This window comes from Triturus cristatus, chromosome 9 (genome assembly GCF_964204655.1).
Source record: "Triturus cristatus chromosome 9, aTriCri1.1, whole genome shotgun sequence".
NCBI lineage: Eukaryota > Metazoa > Chordata > Amphibia > Caudata > Salamandridae > Triturus > Triturus cristatus.
The window spans coordinates 74,444,442-74,457,330 of NC_140592.1; the positions used below are offsets into that span (position 1 = coordinate 74,444,442).

At 43.5% G+C, this 12,889-nt stretch overlaps 1 protein-coding gene across 1 annotated transcript in view; it reads left to right on the forward strand.

The window, feature by feature from the left end:
- SLC6A6 (solute carrier family 6 member 6) overlaps window positions 1-12,889 on the forward strand; it is a 271,368-nt gene that overhangs the window by 79,893 nt on the left and 178,586 nt on the right. The window lies entirely within an intron of this gene.

Below are 12,889 nucleotides of genomic sequence, written 5' to 3' on the forward strand. Positions count from 1 at the left end.
AAAACTATTGTAGCACCATATTTTTTGTGGCCAATATTATTTTATGAGAACCATAACGTATTCTGGTGTTCATCCTAAAATGCCTATGTACAATTTGGATGCACTGATAACACTGTCGGGCAGGGGGTATTCTTGAAATGCACTTCAGGATCAAGAGATGCAATCAAATATTGAATTTTATAAGCGAGAAGTAAAGTCTCTCATGTAGTAAATAAGGGCCCGATTCACAGAACGAATCTGAGACATAATCCTAAACTTACTATTTTTGGTATTCACAGAATGCACTTACTACTTTTGGTTAAACTTACTACTTTTTGTTAAACTTACTACTTTTGGTATTCACAGAAGGCATTTAGTAGTAGTAAACTAACTTTACTACTACTAAATGCCTTCTGAGAACACCAAAAATAGTAATTTAACCAAAAGTAGTAAGTTTAACCAAAAGTAGTTAGTTTAACCAAGTAGTAAGTGCATTCTGTGAATACCAAAAGTAGTAAGTGCATTCTGTGAATACCAGAAGTAGTACGTTTAGGATTTTGTCTCAGATTCGTTCTGTGAATTGGGCCCTAAGTAGTCCACAGGCAGTGATGCTGGATAATGTTGGGGAGCGGGAGTGCTGGCAAATAACGTCTCCCCATTATAGGTAAAGGAGGTAGTGACAGTCTGTCTTTTAAAACATAAATGCTTCCAGAAAAAAACATTTGATTCTCCATCTAAACTCTTTCAAGTTTCTCCTGCACCCCTGGTTCCGGTGTTGCTGTTCACACGTGTTCAAATCACACACAAAGTTCATCATTACAAACAGCCCAAATATTAATCAGATAGCAGAACCGTGATGATCTCACAGTAAGAAAATGTGGGCAGTCACCCTATCGTATATGTTAATGTCCTCCTGAGCAGTAAGGCTGTGAGCTGGCAAGGCTTTTTTTCTAACCCACACGTTGGAGTTCTGGGAGAAATAGAAGGTGGTGAATGAGTATCAGAAAAATCTTGTACGCTCCAGTGCTTCTTTTCCGAATACAAATGTGCGCAGGGGCCCAAACTTGTGCTTGGCAGCCCGCCACCGGTGAATCGCAACAACAAGGCTGCCTGGTCTTGATTCCACCTCATGCTTATTCTGACACCATACACTTCCTGTCTCTTTACCTTACTCTTGCAGGTTATTTTTCACCCCTGCTTTCCCCATTTTCTACTGTTTTCATATCTTTCTCTTCATCCTCCTTTCTCCACTTTTGTGCCTTCTCTCTATTGCTCTATGTTAAATGATGCTGAAAAATAAGTCCTGGAACACAGAAATGAGGGCTGCTGTCCAGCACCTGCAACCACTGGCAGAAACTAAGCTCTGTAAGATCTTACCTTTAACACGTCTTTGGTCATCCTCAAGGCCAGACTGGCCGCACCGGGCATCAGGCGTTTCCCCTGGATGCTGGAAGGGTGGGGGGGTTTGTTACTGGGGGCCGGTTTTGTAGCCGTGCAACAGTTTAAAGAGCACTTGACAATCCCTTGTTTATCCAACCGTTTTCAGGCAACAATAAAAGTGCCAAGAGAACTCTGGTGAATAATGTACCTGCTGATCTGAGTTTTGTCTAGGTGCAGCTTTGACTCATCTAAAGTGGCATAGAGGGTTAATATGCCTGCTGCAAAGAGTATGTACTATGCACAACACAGAACAGTATGTTATGTGCATAGCTCAGTGAGATATTGCTTTTGTCGCAGAGATACTTTTGTTACGGTGCAGTTCATAAATTACAATCGTAATCTAGGTTAGAAAGTTATTTTTTCCACCCCGTCTTTCATCATCCTAATTATGCTAAAAAGGGTTTGTTTGGGTAGAAATACATTTCTATCAGTAAAGTCAACCCCAACCACTGTGTTATGTTCTTCCCCAGACGAAGTACTCTTAAAAAATGCCTTCAAGAATGGATGACATGTGAATCCTACACCTTGTAGTTCCCTTTGTCGTATGTAACATTTTCTGTGCACTGATTTACACACGTGTGATTTATTGTCTTTGTATGTGAGTTTGATGTAAAATGCTCCGACACCCTACACTGGAATAGGAGGTGCTATAAAACAAATGAAATACATGTGAGAGAGGGGCTAGGGAGAGATGAGAGGCTCTGTTGGAGGTTGGCAATGAGGGAATAATTGAAGAACCCCAATAAAGATTACCGTATCCTTCTGCACTGTAAACTCATCATTTACAATGCCTTAAAAACAAGTACAATTGAATATATAATGAAAATTGGGTAGTAATGCATAATTTTTGCCATTTTTCTGCAAAAGTTTTCTAGGGGGAGATCCACCTACCCCCGCTTGTAGTGGTCAGGATTGCTCTCTGTACTCGCTCGCTGTGCACCCTATGAGGTCTGATCAAATTTGCCAGGGCTCCTTTAGGTTACCAGTCCAGACCTGGAAATCCTGCAGCTTTCTAGGTGACTGTACTTAATAGAATAGTGCATTCATGTGCTGGGCAGCCCTCTCTTGTTCTGTAAATTGGCGACACTTCCTCATTCGCTGTGAGAATCACTTTGAGTTAATAGCTTGTCTGATTATATTGTAATCCGGTTAACCACCTAATCAGGGTGGGTTTAAAAGGACAGCTTGGGACATGGGAGAGTCAGTGCTTGCCAGTTGAATGGATTATTTGATGCATTTGTTTTCTACGTGGAGTTCAGTTTTGAAATGACATAGCTGTATTCTGAACTCATCACCTCTGCTGCTCTATTGTGCCTCACCTCGGTAGCCAGTGGTTCTGGAGAATTGCAGGTTCTAAACAATGTACCTAACTAGGGGGTTAGTGTGAACAGTGGTGCCGGAACAATTTTTATTCTGTGGTGCTGGCCATCGGTGTCACTCTTGTAAAGTGCCTTTAATCTTACCACTTCCCTCTTACCCCTTACCCGCTCGGCCAAGATGTTTCTAAGCGGGGTCTGGTGGCTTAGTGTTCTAATGTGTCCACTATAGAGGTCTGTGTTTGACCTCATAGTCACAGGTTCAAATCCAGTGGGTCCACTCAGCCTTTCATCCTTCTGAGGTCAATAAAATGAGTACCATTCAGTTGGATGACAATAAACATCTGTTATTCAGTGTCAGGATACCCTTGGGGTGAACATGCGCTTTACAAATGCACGTTATCTTTCTGCGCCTCGTTTGATACTGAATGTTATGTAAATTCGAACTTATTGCCCTTAGTTTTGCATATTATTGTGAAGAGATTTTGCTCATCACCATATTTTAGATCCCTTTCCATTGTTCCTTATGTAAAGGTAAATGATGCATATCGTAAGCAGAGTTATGCTTAAAATAATAATGCGAAAGACGTAATACTACTTACAGACAAAGTGTACCGAATATCTTCAAGTAATTGAATCCCGAGCAATGGTAACTGGACTGCACCTCTATTTTGGTTATGGAAGAGCAAGATCTTCATTGCTTCTCTTAACTGGGGAGAGGAGTTGGCCTAACGGCTAGGGCGCTCGACCTCAGACCTGGGGAACTGGGTTCGAGTCTCGGCAATGACGCTGAACATCCTGTGATTCTGGACAAATCACTTAATCTCCCCATGCCCAACAAAAAATGAATGTGTGTCCTCATGTAACGTAACTGGTGCTATGTAAAGCGCTCTGATACCTGGTTTGGGTTCGGGTCAAGCTCGTGCTATATAAAACTCTGCAAAAAAAAAACTTATTATGGGTATGGAGGTTTGCATCCTCCATGGAAGTGATTCTACCCATAGCTCTGCTGGAGATCAATCTAAGCATCATGTGTTTTTCCTATTTGAACATTGGATACAACCAAGACTGTCATGTTATAAATCATGGTGACTACTCTTTGAATCCCTGAACAGGGGTCATTCTTGTTTGCTGGTGCTCCTTGACTTGTTCACAGTCGTTAACACATGGAGGTTCTCTTATGAAATACCACCGCCCAATACTGCCCCCTCTAAGGTGCTTCTTGGAATATTCAGCCTCAACTAAGCACATAAAAGTCCGGGTCCAGCCATGTAAAGTTATATGGCATCTGCTATCTCATCACCATTGACTCAAGTCCTTTCTTTTTACAGGTCCTTGCTGTCCGTACACCTCTCCAGATAAAAAGAAAATAAGGAATATTCACAGAATGCATAGACTTGTTGAAGGAAAACAGTGTCTTGAGACCTTCAAATTAAATCCCTTCCCCCAATATTGACAAACACAGGCAAAGCTAGTCCTGGGAAACACCTTACAACATAAGTCCTATAATAAGGAGAGGTCTTGTCCTAATGCCTCTCTGCATTCTAAACAGAGCTGCTACCTGGTTGGAGCAGACCCCTGCGGAGGGAATGTGAGCAGAACACATCCTCCCAAGTCAGTGGAAATCAACGTAGTTGGTATAAATTAGTTTCAATTTATATTTCTTAGAAATGAAGTTGCTCAATCTTTTATTTATTAATTAATAATGTAATTGGGAACTTGTGAGAACCCAATGCCTGTTGTATTATAAGGCTTCTAATGGAAGGCTATTTTTAACTTACAATAATCGAACATTAGAATAATAGCCCTAATGTGTTTTATTTTTGTAGCACCTAGTAGGAGGTAGGCTTTGTTAAAGACTACATAGATAGCACAGGTGATCTAAAGAGAAGAGGGAAGGACCTGCTGCTAAGCCTTTATCAGCAGTTGAGGATCATTGAATCTACCTCAGGGCGAAGTCAACAAAATGTCTCAAACTGAGCAAAGTACACATACGGTGGGTTAAAAATCAACATGATCACACACTAAAACAACTGAGAAAGTCAGCAATCACAAAGTTAAAAAATGAAAATGCAAAGTTTCGACTCACAAGGTCTCATTTACAATATTTTGACACCAACAGTGCAGCGTGTCTTCCTGCTGCGCTGCCGCACGTCAAAATGAAAGTGCAGGAATGCGCTGTATGTACAAGATAAGGTGCATTTCTGTTCATCTTTCCTGCGCTGGCGCACAAACAGCAGTCGTGCACCAGCGCAGACACCCTTGCGTCATTCTACAAGGGTGCCTGTGGTGAGGGAATAATAGTTTTTGTGGAAGAAGGGACACCTTCCTGCACAAAAACAATTATTAAAGGTATTTTCCTCTTTAGAAAGAGGAAAAATGAATCATTGCTCCTCCTTATGGGGAGGCGTAGGATTCTGATGCATTCCCAGGTTTAGAATATGTAGATCTGGGAATGCGTCAAGTTCCATGGATGTTGTGTGGAAACACCCACAGCAACAGCCAAGGAACTCCCCTTTTACGCAAAGTTATGCATGAAAGGGAAACATATTTGCAAGGTTATGAAAAGTCACGCAGGGTGATTTTACATGGACTTGTAAATATGGGGAAGCCCGTTGCGCTGAAGGTGCGTCAATAAAAATGACAAACTGGCGGAGCAATGGGCTTCTTAATAAGCCCCACATAGTTTAAAGAAACACAACACTGCTTCTTTGGAGAACAGGGCCAACACGTGACGCAAAGCCTTGAGTCCAAATAATGTTTGAGCTGGGCTTTACAACCTGATTTGTTAAATTTTGTTTCAGGGGTAAAACCAAAGCATACCATGTGATAACATATATCGCATTATTTTAAAAATGTTAATCTCTGCATTTGGGTGGTGGTAACGGGGCACAGATTTTGCTGGGCATTGTGAGATATTACCTTGACACTAATGAAGTTAAAAAGCATCACATACATTATTTGACACTACACTCACAATGTACAGCAAATGTTAATATGCACAGAAACCGGATTTTCAGCATAGCTGCCATTCGCACTGTTCTCTAATTAAGAATCAGTAAGATGGCCGGTAAATGACACAATAAAACACGCAGGCATATTTACAAAACAATTCCGGAGCACAGTGCTACGGCAAATTTGCTGAAGCTGCGCTCTGACATTATGAACACAAGGACGTGCCGTATCCACAAGAATATGGCACACCCCTGTGTTTCCTTAGCACTGGCACGGAAAAAGCTGCCTAGCGCCTGGGCAGGCACCCTGCCATCGTGTTGCAAGGGTGCCTGCGCTGCAGGAGCGATTGTTTATGTGCAGGAAGGGATGGTGATTTGCTGTTTGCAGCAGACATAGAACGAGCAAATAACGATGAGAAATTAATAAGTTCTCCTCCTATCGCCATGATTAAACCAGGTATTCTCTGGCGTTAGTTTTTGTCACTTCCTCAGCCCTATAAATCTGGGGCAGCATCAAAAAGCAGTGGTGTTGTGTGGAACGCCCACTGTAACACCCATTACGCACCTCTTTGCTGCAGAGATCTGCGGTGGAAAGGGGCTTATTTATAAGGTGGTATTACGCCACGTTAAGTGGCTTAGCACCACTTGGTAAATATGGAAAATGGCGCTACGCCACCGGAGGGTCAACAAAAGTGATGCTCTGGTGGCGAATGGGACTTGTAAATATGCCTCACAGTTCACTGCTATGACACAAAACTCTGTGCTTTTGGTGCTTGTGAGTGCAATTGTTTTCATTTTAAATTAATAAGATGCACATTCAAAACTGAAAAATATATAATCAGAGCAGATTTAGCTTGTATTCAAGGCCTCAAACAATTAATAAACGTGCTGGTTTGTTATGAAACTACTTGAATGTTTGCAGCCATCACATTTCAGGATTATTAAGCCCAGTGCAAAATTGAACAATCCAGGCCACTGTTGCATATTTCAAAATAGTTGTGTTTTAGTTTGTAGAGAAACTTTATGTCTTTATTTACATGTGTGTTATAAACCCTATAATGTAAGACAGCTTTCATACTATGTCAAAGGTATTCATAGACTCATGTTAGTTCATCCATCAAGGTCACCTCAATTTACATATTAAAATGTTTTGCCACAAGAGGTTTTCTCACCCGTGACAGCCTGTCTTTGAACACAAAGTAAAGTGAGAGAGAAAGATAGAGGCCTCTTTATTGCCATTTTTCCAACTCAACTCCTTCAAAGTTAATAGGTGGTGCTGTACACCTCCCTCACCCCAAGTTCCAGCGCCTGTGAAAATGGTGATTTGAAAAGGTTAAAGTACGAAAGTTCGCCACATTTTTTGCAAAGATTCATTACCGTGAGCACAAAGGGTTAATAATTTACATTTAGGCCCCGATTTACAAATGTCTTTTTTTTTTACGCAGACCTGACACAAAATCCTATTTGGGATTTACAAACCAAGATAAATTGATATTTGCGTTGGTTTGTAACAAAAAAGAATTCAGCGCAGTGTGCTGCCTTGTGTTACTTTGTGCCAGGGAGGCGTTCCATGGGTGGTGCATTGGCGTTCCCATGCATCCACCCATGGATTTTAACGCAAATCCATATCTAAAAAGACTTGCAGACATAGATTGATGCGAAACCCCTGCGCGTACATGAGGCTGAGGTAACAAAGAGAAATATATTTGTTGCGCCTCGCTTTTTTAAAGTGTTTCTATCCATCCACTGGTGTCCTCATGGCGCTTTGAGTAGAGTAGTGGGAACATATGCATTTGAGTAGGTGGCAGTATAGAGCTTTGTAAATCTGGTGGATCTGGTGATCAGGTACTATCGTCCAGCTGCTATGGGTGGGGTGAGCTGAGAGCCCAGCCATATAGTATGCCCCAATGTTATGCTATGTTATGGAATTTGTAAAGCGCCTTGTTACTCCAAATTGGAGTGCCCACACTTGGACGTCGAACTGCTACGTCTACCTATAAAAGGGGGGGAAAAAAATCAACTTTGAAGAGCCAGGTTTTGAGGTGTTTTCCGAAAGGTCTGTTCTGTGCTTTACAGCCTCAGGTCAAGTGGAAGAGAGTTCCATAGTTTAGAGGCCAAGACTCTAAAAGAGCCGCCGCCCATCCAAGCTCATTTCACCCTTGGCACAGCTGCTAACCTAGCTCCAGTGGGCCTGAGGCACCTGCTGGGTTTGTAGAGCTTGATGAATGCCTGCAGATAAGGAGGGCCACGGTTATTTAGAATTCTATGGCAGAAGCACAGGGCTTTTAAAGATACTCTTTTACTGATCGCGAGCCAGTGCATTTTAATGAGTGCTGGTCCCAGAGAGGAGCACCTAGGGATGTTTACCCAAGTCATGCTACTGCATTGTGTACTCTTAGGAGCATTTTGAGTCTGCATTGGGTGGTACCTGAGCAGAGCATGTCATAATAATCAAGTTTGAAAACTAGGAGTGCTTGGACTACAGTTTTCCGGCCCGCTTTCGGAAGCAGACCTATGATTTTGAATAGGATTTTCAAAATACCAAAACATTCATCTGCAAGTTTGGATATCTGGTTATCAACCGTGAGATTGGTGTCAAACCAGATTCCAAGGTTTGGAGTTGGTACTGGTCCCAGAGCATTTGGCCACCATGCTGTGGACCAGATGGATGGCTGTATCCCAACAATGAGGACTTCAGTTTTTGCTGTGTTTAATTTAAGGCAGGTCTGATCCATCCATTCTGCTAGGCTAAACAAGCAAGTTTGAAACCCTGCCACGGAGGTTGCATTATCCTGTGACAAGGTGATTACAAGTTGGGTGTTATTGGCATAGGACACAATTTTCACGCCATAACGCTCAACCACATCAGTGAGGGGAGGCATATAAGTTAAAGAGTGTTGGGCTCAGAGTAGAGCCTTTTGTGACCCCTTGTTGCAGAGTAACAACCTCTGTGGAGCATGACTCTTGGACCATCTTATAGGTGCAGTTCTGGAGAAAACACGGCTAGGCCTGCAGAGCTGTATGACCACCGCCGTTGGATTAAAAGGTCGTGGGACATGGTATCAAAGGCTGCACTTAGATGCAGCATAGTCAGCGCTGCAGTTTTGTCTTCATCCGCAGTGAGTTTCAAAGATTCCTAGGCTAGCAGTAGTGCTGATTTGGAGCTATACTGGGGCCGAACCCTGATTGGGTCCCAGGTAACAAATCACCTGCCTCTATGTAGTACACCAATTGTAGGTTGACAGATAACACAATGTTAGAAAAAGACATAGGGCCTCATTTACAATATTTCGACACGCTGCAGTGCAGCAAGCCTTCTTGCTGCGCTGCCGTACATCAAAAGAAAAGGGCAGGAATGCACCGTATCTTCGAGACACGGCGCACTACGGTCCTTTTGCCCCTGGGCTGGCGCACAATGGACTGCCATGCACCAATGCAGGCAACCTTGCACCATGCCTTGTAGGGGAGAATCTTTTTGGGGTTTCCGCAGAACACATGGGAAAAGGAAAAATGAGGAGAAAAAGGTATTTCTCCTCATTGTGCCTTCCTTATAGCTGGAGAGGCGTTGGAATCTGATGCATTCCCAGGTTTACAAAATCTTGTAAATCCGGGAATACATCAGGTTCCATGGATGTTGCGTGGGCACACCAACATCTATGGAACGCCCCTTCCACACAGAGTAATGTGTGAAAGGGGGCCATATTTACAAGGTCATGAAAAGCCACACAGGGTGGCTCTAAGTGGCCTTGTAAATCTGGGCAGGCACACTGCACTGCTGGTGCATTAAAAAGAGTGATGCACCAGCGACACAATGGGCTTGAAAATAAGCCCCACAGTCTTGACTGCCAAAGATAACAAGCATTTGCAATGCAATAGGTCTCGTAGTACTAAAAGTTTGAGTTATTGGTGTTGTATAATTATTTGCAAAGCCAATAACTCAAACTTTCAGTAATGCCAGACTTATTGCATTGCAAATGCTTTACCTTTGGTATAATCGCGGCACCCGCGCTTTACTTTTAATGTTATAAGTAAAGCGCGGGTGCCGCGATTATACGAAAAGTAAAGAAATAGATGTTTTTTTCTATTCCTTTACTTTTGGTATAATCGCGACACTCGCGCTTTACATATAACAGTAAAAGTAAAGCGCGGGTGCCGTGATTATACCAAAAGTAAAAAAATAGAAATAAAAATCTATTTCTTTACCTTTGGTATAATCGCGGCACCCGCGCTTTACTTTTAATGTTATAAGTAAAGCGCGGGTGCCCCGATTATACCAAAAGTAAAGAAAAACAAGTGGCGCGTGTGTCACGCCTGTGTCTGGGCACGATCATAGCTCCTCCCACAGCCTATTGGTGTCTATTACGAGCTTGGTGCACGTAATAGACACCAATAGGCCATGGGAGGAGCTATGCGCGCGCCTCGGGCCAATTGCGTGCAGTGTTTTAGAATAAGACGCACGCAAAGGCCAATGGGGGAGCTGAAAAGGAAACGCACACACACACACGTGTGCGATTCCTAGGTCAGCTTGATTTCCCCGTTTTTCACTTACTAAAGGTCTCGCGACCTGCGCGAGCACTGCTGCGCAGTGCAATGTAGTTTGCAAGACCTAAAAAAGGCATATGGGTTTTATGTGTCTCAACACTGAGGTGTATATTTAGGAGCCCCTATCACCACAGGAACGTCACTTTTGGTGACGTTCCTTTGGCGATGTGGGCTTCGCCTCATTTATAAGGCAGCATTAAACCACTTAACGTGCTTAACCGTGCCTTGTAAACAAAGCACCTTTTCACCCTATACTTAGTATGAAAGGGGCGGGCAGTGAGTGTTGTGGTGGGCATTCCATCGCAACACCCATTGATTTCGATGCTCTCCATATTTACAAGGGTGGAGTAAATATGGGACAGCGTCAACATTAAGACCATGGAAAACCCGGTCTTACCCTGGCGAAATGAGGAGAAATGCTTTATTGCTCCTTTTTTCTGTTTGTATGTGTGCTGTGTTGTGCAGGACACATAGAAATGGCAAAATGCTATTGATTGTTTATGTGCAAGAAGGGACACCTTTTGCAGTCAAGACTGTGTCCCTTCCTGCACATAAACAATCATTAAAATCTTTTAAAAAAATGACGAGTTGCAACTTCTATGTGTTCTGCATAGAGCAGGACACATAGAACGTATGGCCCTGAGACTTCAAGGACCAGCGGTGGAGGGCTGCCTTGAAGAAGAATTTGATTTTAAAAATGGTAGGAGAGTAGCTAAGTCTTCAAGGATCTTCTGAATTTGACAAAGTCATTTTGCAGTCTTAGGAGTAGTGACAGGGATTTCCACCAGAAAGAGACCTTAAAGCTCATCCTTAAATCTCTTGTATCTAATTGGGTGGACATTAAAGAGACATCAGTTAGCAGACGCAAGGCTTCTCGTTGGTAGGTAGGTCGTTTTCTTAGACAATATGGTGATTGACCATGGATTGTCTTATCTACCAAGAAGGGCATTTTGAAGGTAGCTCGTAGTTTTACTGGGGGCGGATAGAGGGACTTCAGTGCCAGTGTGATGTTGTCATGCCGCTTTCAGCTGACCAACAGGCAGGATGCACAGATTTCTACCTTGTGGAGTTCTGAGAGGGATAAATTATGGTGGACAGTTTATAAACTATTGCAGCAATGACAATGGTGAGGATTAGGGAGACCTTCTGGGAGCACCTGAGCTGTGGCAGGACAGCTTTTAGCATATGTACATGATGGAAGACCACATACTAAAGTTGGTGCGGATAAATGATAGATCACTGTAAAAGAGACCTACCAAGGTATGACCTCTTTCTAGGGAGATTGGAGGAGGGAACAATTTCTCAGGCCAAAGTAAAGGAAAGGAGTTACGACTGACAGGGGCCATGAGCAGGACTTTGTTTTTCTCAACATTGAGGCAGCACCAACTAGAATGGTTTCCAGAAGAGGACCTGTGAGAACAGCCTGACAAATTATGGAGGTTACCAGGTTTATAATCTGGTATAACGTGAAACATATCATATCAACATATCATAGTCGACCATGTAGGAATCACTGATGTCCGCAAGTAGTGTGATGCAAACTTTGAAAAATGTTGGTGCCAGGCAGAGCCCTGATAAACGCCACAGACAATGTTGTCTGTTCGGGAGAGGAATTGTCCCAGTTTGACTTGATTGGAGCACTTTTTAGAAAATACTCAAGCCATATCACTAGCGCCCTGAGACCCTCACGGGTAATGTGCAACCGCTTTATAAATCCCTGATTGACTGCCGTATGGAAGGGCATACCTGATTTAGAAGGGGTTCTGTTTATGTAAGCACATTCCTTCTCTCACCTTCCACTGTTCTTTCCTCTGCAGCTGGTTGGACCATCACCGGCAGGTTGAAAGTCTGACCGATGCCCACTCCCCACCTGTCTTTCAAAGGCACAGCACTGCCATGACCATGTACTGTTTCCTGTTACACCCCTTTTTTAATATTGGAAATGCTCACATATCATCAAAGAGGATGAGTTATTTATGACCTTACCTTTAGGAAAGTAATGCCTACACCCATCCCTACACCCTATAGGGTCGTATTTAGGTGTCCCAGTGGGTCCCGCATAGGTGTGACTGGTCCACCACAACCCTTGTGTTACACTCCCGGACCCCTCACGTCTGCTCATCCTCCTTGTGACATCCCCAACTTTCATCCAGAAAGAAGATCTGCATCCCTGTGTCTCTCCCTAGGCCCACAGATGTCCATATCCCCTGTGTGTTGAAATGTTGTTTTTGTAGCCACCCATCAGCTGGCTTGGTCTAGGCTGAAATGGCAGGAGGGAAGGGTATTATTAGGGGTTCTGAAGGGTGAGCGAGGATGCCATCCCAGCTTCCATGTATGTGCAGTGTTGGGTCATGTGAGTTTGGCACAAGTACCCACGAAGAAACCTGTGACTCTGAAGGCAATGGGGATGCCGCCACCATTGCAATGGGAGGAGCTCTGACAGTGGGAGACTGGGCAAGAAGTTGGAGTTTCCCACCAGTGTGCTACAGGCTGTCTCTTCGAAATAGTAACATAAAGGAAAATAGACGAGTTTGCCCAAAACGGGGCTGGGGGGAGGAGGGGAGGGTGTTGGGGGGGGGGGGGCGTGTGCTGCCTGCCTGATGTGTGTAGGTTGCAGTTACAGACAGAATGGCTCATTTATTTCTGACAATCTGTTCT